General features: G+C 40.5%; 1 protein-coding gene and 1 long non-coding RNA gene across 2 annotated transcripts in view; one reads left to right on the plus strand and one right to left on the minus strand.

The window, feature by feature from the left end:
- The window catches only part of LOC138051642 (uncharacterized), a 9,620-nt gene extending 8,189 nt beyond the window's left edge, over nt 1-1,431 (plus strand). Inside the window, exon 7 of the mRNA XM_068897895.1 lies at nt 338-1,431. The gene's annotated coding sequence lies outside the window, so the exon portion shown is untranslated. The remainder of the gene's footprint in view (nt 1-337) is intronic.
- LOC138051648 (uncharacterized) overlaps nt 1-6,711 on the minus strand; it is a 13,314-nt gene extending 6,603 nt beyond the window's left edge. The window contains exon 1 of the long non-coding RNA XR_011132868.1: nt 5,786-6,711. This is a non-coding gene — a long non-coding RNA (uncharacterized lncRNA). The remainder of the gene's footprint in view (nt 1-5,785) is intronic.
- Nucleotides 6,712-6,926: the final 215 nt, after the last annotated feature.

The raw sequence follows: 6,926 nt of genomic DNA on the forward strand, positions 1-6,926 counted from the left end.
ATGATACCCATGGAAAATTCTGGTTATGTCTTTTCCTGGCTTTTCCGCGTTTCAATCCGAAATATGTTGTTGAATTGAGAACCTTCAGCCACTTCAACTTAACGGAGGGCGCAGCGCGTCTGAGTGATCAGGACTGGTCTTAACCAGAGTTCCGCTCTGACCAGCAGCTGACGTTCTTCTGCGGAAACCTCGGCTTATTTTCTGTCGTGCGCTTGTAAATAGCCACTTGTCTGCTGCCCTGAAACGGCCTGACATGGGGCGGGGTTAAAACTTTGTATCCCTGTAACTGCTGTATTATACTTTCCTCATCCTCTATTTTGACCCTTCTACGTTGCAGATCTGGAAGACAGTGGGTTGGAAGTTCATTGCGCTGTGCGGCGGTCTGTACAGTGGAGTATATTTTGTAGAGACGTCGTTGGACCAACAGCGCTAAGGAAAAGACTTTCAAACGACAGTTTGTGGAGTATGTAGCTGAAAAGCTCCAATTGGTAGTGAGTTTCACAAAGTTTGTTTAGTTCTTACGAAGATCATGTCCGCTTGCAGCTAGAACCATTTTCATTCCTTGATATCGGAAGCGAACACACGAGTATCGTTATGGGGCAGATTTGTCAACTTCGTCACTCACTCGCTCACTCACCCATACGCCATTTCACAGCGTACGTCATTTCCGATTTGTCATATTTATACAGGCCAATTTCGTGGAGTTTCCATGATTACAAGAAGTTGTAAGAATTTAAGCTTGGCACTGTGTTATTTCCCAAGAGTTTCGAGAGGAAGGAAATCATTATTCCTAGCTTCGGAAAGTGGAGAGGTTTTGTTTTATCTCGCATATTTTGTTAAGGTAGTCATTGAGAAAATCATTTTGGAACAATTTAGGTCGTGTTTTTCGAGAGTAAACTGACCCCGTCAAAGACACAGTTGCCTAATTAATCTTTGCATTTTGCAAATGAAGGGATTGTCAGTGGAGATTTTAGCTTTTGATTCTCCTCATTTACATTATTCATTGAAAGACTCGACTACGAGCTGACCCTCTTTTCTTGCTTAGTTCGTCGAACACGAGGTGAAAGAAGAACAGGTGCGAGAAGTAATTTCCGCGCAAGATCTAGACACGAGAGGGAACGCGCAGATTTTTAGATGGTAGTTTCTCTGTGCTTGCTTTATGAGCTCGCGGCATCGTCTTAACCCTATTTCTACTAGCTGAAACTTACACGCTGTTGGTTCAGTTATCCTTTTTTGCGGTTTAAATTTACTTGTCGTCCCAATTTAGATTAAGAAACGGTCCAGATAAGAACGATAGCAACAACGGCAACGAACATGTTGGAATTCAATTGATATGCAAAAAGTTGATAACTTTTCTATTGTCTGTACTTACTTCTGATTTGTTTAAACAGCAAAAGTTAACAAAACTTCATAAAAGCAGTATTATATTCATCCTTACTTTCCAACCATCTTCCATCTTTCATCTGGTCTCAGTTTAAATGAATTCCACAGAAATCGTATATGGGAAACATGTAAAATTGTAAACGTTTCTTGGCTTTTGTTTTCAACTCTTGTGATTGGTAAAAATCTTTTAACACAGTAGACACCCTTTCAAAGTGGGCTGTAAATGAATTTTATTGCGTTAACGGCTTTCCTGTAGGTTTATGCATTCTCTGTGTAAAAATGATAACGTTCCTATGTGGGGAAAGCCCCGTTGCCGCATAACAAAGGAAATTGCTATCCATCTTACACGGATCATTACTTAATACCAAGTTGCATGAATGGTATGTTGTGACGTGACAGCAAGGTGGCACAGAAATACTTTTTGTGTTTCGTAAAAGTTCAATGAATACTGATGATGAATTATTTCCAATCATTTCCTTCTTGTCACAATTGGTATCGACGAGTTTACCAACGAATTCCTTTGATGGACCTAATAAAACGAATGCTGAAGCAGTGCTTGATCACTTATGCGCTTACCATATCAAATTTTTGGTAAAAATTCTTCAACAAATGTTGCTGTACCACTTAGGGTGCGTTCGATTGACCGTATTCCGGAATAGGAATGTTTGGAATACACGTTAGAATTCCTTCAATTTTACAGAGATTAAAATTAAAATTGTCAAAAACCTGCTAAAATGCTATTTTAAACATATCTTTATTATCCTTGTCGCTTCAAAACGCCGGACATACTGTTTTAAATTATCACTTTTTGTATTCTTATTCCGGAATAGGGTCAATCGAACGCACCCTTAATTAGGAAAATGTGCTGCTTCCGTCGGTGATTAAACGAATTAAATGGTTCATCTAAACAGCTACATTAATGTACTTCGCGAGGAAGTTTGGTTGTTGGAACGCAAACAATTAATGCTGAACGGGAATTAATACGTTAGAAGGTTGTCTTTTTTTCCTGGAAAGTTTCTTTTGAGATTATAAACTGTACCATTTGTTTTTCCACCGGATTTCGCCGCTATGTTACAAGTTCCGAATGAATGAATGAATGAATGAATGAATGAATGAATGATTGGGAGCACAATTCATCCAAAACCACTGTGCATATCTCGAGGTCCGTGGCAAGGAGCGGAAACCGCATAGACATTCGGATTAAGAAATCACCATATAAGATAATCTCATAATCGCAGAGATTAGATGCATTTGTATCGTCATTGCTGACTACTTGACAACCTCTTTGCGTTTGTGCGAATAGTGTTAAATCCTGTTCTTTAACGTTGGTCCTGCCAACTCTTTGTGGAAGATTCAACCTTTGCATCTTTCCTGTTACCAATGTTCTCGTTAGTTTTTTTGTTCGAAGGAACGTGAAACTATTCGACGACCAAATTTCGTTGCACCTAATGTGTGCCACGTTCTATTTTGAATTCTTGGCACAACAGATTGAGTTCTTTTCGTCTGACTCCTAAATCAAATAGGATTTCGTTCACTCCTACATATTTCCCATTTTCTTCTCTTCTTATTTATTTATTTATTTATTTATTTATTTATTAGACTTCCAACAAAGTTGAGGAAAGGCTAAGTTACAGGTGTGAAAACCACCTATGACTACTAATGGTGGAAACTCTTTCGACCAAAAGTCCTTCCTATAATCTGCAAGTTGCCATTTTCTGCAAAGGAGATCAAGACTGTATGAGTGAGAAACGAAAAACAGTTAAATATGTCTAGAGGAAGAAATATGTTTAAAAGTATCATGAACTTCATAAATTTTCATCGAGGGTCCTATCCACTTAAGCGGTCTTGCGTGAAAACGTTATTTTTCGTTGCGCAAACGTTTCCAGTTTTAATACGGACAAGGGAAAACGGAGACTTTCAAGAACGACGACTAAAGAGCGTAGAAAACGTTTGAAAATGTTTTATTTGAAGAGAGGTGAAGACGGAGACTGCCGTCAGTAGTAGTTTAGTGGTAGAGAATCCGAACTGGTCATCGGGGAGCCGTAGGTTCGACTCCTGTTCGACAGCACTCGGATTTTCCCCGAGTATCCCTGAGTCACCATATCCCACTAGTCTCCTATTTAAGCAATAGAGAACGTTTTCCGTGTTTCCATAGCCTCATCTAAACACAAGGGGAGTTGGGAGAATTCGAGACAGTTATGTAAACCTGAGACGCTGTCGAAGGTTTGCATAACTGTCGAGAATTCTCCCCCGAGTGTTTAAATGAGGCTATGGAAACACGGAAAAAAGTCCTCTATTGTTTTTATAAAATGTTTCTCAAAGGTAATTCGGTTCGACTCCTCAGTGCAAAGGAGTGGCACTCGGCTTTTGGCCGAGTATCCCGGCTAGTCATAATCGTGAAGTACATATGTCAGTTCAAGGTTTTAGGATGTTGAATTTGCTCACAGTTTCTTTCAGGTCGTTAGAGGTTGTGTGATGTTTATTTTCATCAATGTATTGTTTGTAAGGCCAGGGCTGGCGTAGTGGTGAGACCACTCGCCTCCCAACAATGTACCCCGGGTTCGATTCCCTGGCTCGTTGCCATATGTGGGTTGAGTTTGCTGGTTCTCTGCTCAGACTGCTCCTAGAGGCCTAGATTTTTGTCAAACTTGGCACAATTGATTTTCATGCACGGGACATTCAAAAAATGGAGTTAAAGGATGGGGTCATTCTAAGCGTTTTTTACCAAATTACGCGAGAAGCGTTCGAAACTTCATCAACCGGAAAAATTGTTGTTATATAGCTAAAGCTACTGAATATTACTGAAAACTTGAGCCTACTTGTTTGTCCGGGCTAAAATCTTTCAGTAAAGTTATTTTAAATTGCTCAATCTCGCAAAGCAATGCAAGCAAATTGGACGACTACATCATAACCTCACACTCAGTGTCTGACTCCAAATGAAGGTTCACCGTGACGACATTTATATATAAATACTACAACTTCCTTGTACTACCCAACTGTTTATCTCCTTAAAATATGTCTTCCGTGTAACTATAACGAGTACATAACACCATTAAAAAGGCGGGGTCACCGTGCTCGTTCAGGAGAAAATAGCGATTCCGTGACAGATTAAGCTTGGCATCAATGAAAATCCGCCATTTTATCAATGTGTGCGAGCAAGAGGAAATAAAGAGAATCTCTGAGCGTGGGCTTTCCACGCGGAGCACATTCCGGCCATATGATTGGCTGTTACCTAATCCCCTTGCAGGATCTGTACAGCGAGGGCGAGCTAATGCGCGCGCAAATGACGCAAGAAATTATGCGCAGTAGGGTTGCGCAATGCTACAACAGGGAATCACCTTAAATAAAGATCATTCCTTTCCTCTTTTTAGAGAGCTGACGTCCTCGTTCTTGAAACTGAAATCGCTTGTTCAACGACCAAAGGAATCACTAGAGGAAAATATGCACGAGCTGTGCAAAGAGATCACCAAACTGGAGAAGATCGAAAACGAAGCTAAGATATTAAGGTAATTAGTTAGTGAGTATAGGACAACGAGTGGTACTCGAAGTCACCTACACGTCCGGCGTTGTCATTGGCTGCTTTCGATCCATTTTATCCTTTTATTTACGCCGGTCAGTCAACTGTCACTGCAAATATAATTGTTAGCTATGGAAACCGTTGCGCAGAATTCAGATACCAGGCATCTACATGCTACAACGTCTAATTTCAAGGGCACAGAATTTAAAAAAAAAAAAAGATTCGTAACTGACTTCTCTCTTAAAGCCCCTAGGACCAGTGAAAAAAAACGACACAAGTGGATTTAACAGTATCCAAATTGGCAGTAGACACATCAGTGTGTCTTTTAAGAGCATCATGAGGACTTGAATCGTGTATTGCAAAGAATAACTCAAGCTAGTAGTCAATGGGGCGTTGGCCATGCACGCGTTCACCCCCCTTTTACTTTACCTTTCTGAATTCTCTTAACTAATTACTTCGTGGTTTGTCTTGCAGGAACAAAGCAAGTTGGTTTGAGAGCGAGCTGTCACAGTTTATCACCGAGTTTGGCTTGGCCAAAAGCAAGATCTAAGCTCTCGCTAGTCAATTCTCAAAGCCGCCCCTATTGAGCAACATCTCGAGCGTCATTGGGCGGACACAGTTTTCCCGAAAGACTCGAGTTCATTTAATAATGGCACGTTGAGGTCCAGAATGTATTTCCCTGGTATGAGCAATGCTGGGTCGAACGTGCATTGTCTTCAATTTGCAGCACCTTCCTTGGATGACAATTATATTGAAAGATTCTGGCTCCTCTTTCGTGCGGCCGTCCCTAACGTTCAACTTTTTCAATCCTACTGCCAAATTCCGACACTTGAGATGTTGCTCTCTGCGAACCTCTCATCGCAGCTAGAAAATGAAAGTTTATACCTTATCGGAGTCGTCGAGTTAAGTTTAGGATTTCACATGGCTGTCCGTTCACGCTTGCACTCTTACTGTAAGCCGCTTTGACTGATTAAACCAAAGGACCATTGCTGTTACGTATATTTCACGTGTTTCCTTTAACCATAGTTATCAATTCTCTTATATATATCTAAATCAACGTACCTGATGTCTGTTTTATTCCTTTTACATGGCATCACGTATTATTCATTGGGATTCTTACCTTGGATTAGTGAATTCCTTCACATATCGTAAAAGTAATTTACGTCATACAGACTGTAGTATGTGATCACGGTCTCTTAAGACGTGTATTTAACATGGTATACAGGTCTGATGGTGAACCGATTAATCTCGTTCAACATTGCTAGCATCACGCCTGCCATATCAGAGGTTCATCTCACCTGAATTTGTCGTGTAATTGTACGTTAATGTATGGACATTGTATGTTATTGTATGGACATTTTGAGCCATGGCAAAAAAGACAGCCGCTATGCTTGAGAAAGAAAGGATTATTTAGGGAACTGAACAGTAAACCAAATGGCTTCTAGCCACGTTAGTGAAAACACACAAACTAGGGACAAGTTTTGAAGCTTCTAAACTGTCTCGATGTGAAGCATGAAATACCTGTAATAAGGTAGTTAGTCCAGCTTAAGTGTAACTGATTGTCATTACATGTAGACCCAAACCGACCGGCACTGAATCAGGCTCTAGATGATTTTACTGGGATATGAGGAAAAACCTGTCTTCACGAGACGTTTCAACGGTGATCGAACATCTATTTAATGTGGTTTCTCGATGCAACAAATTTGTTTTGTGGTGCACCTCAATCTCTCGTCGAAGTCTTCCTTGCTAAACCCTGCCTCGTTTCCAGGAGCTTTTCTAAGTGGCAATACGCTGCCAAGCGCTATTTTGAATTGCTTAGCTTCTCAGGATAAACACTCCTTATCCACTTGCGAAAATCCCAGCTGCTTCAGATCAGAGTAGAAGGGAGCTAATGCACCTTCAACAACAATAAAACAATTTGTGCGTTGTTTGTTAAAGCTATTTTATACTATTTGTCCCAGATTATGCAAAAATGGCAAGTTCTTGTGAATGACATAGTTTACCAAGGCTGATCTCATTAACGCCG

The sequence above is a fragment of the Montipora capricornis genome, chromosome 6 (assembly GCF_036669925.1).
Source record: "Montipora capricornis isolate CH-2021 chromosome 6, ASM3666992v2, whole genome shotgun sequence".
Lineage (NCBI taxonomy): Eukaryota > Metazoa > Cnidaria > Anthozoa > Scleractinia > Acroporidae > Montipora > Montipora capricornis.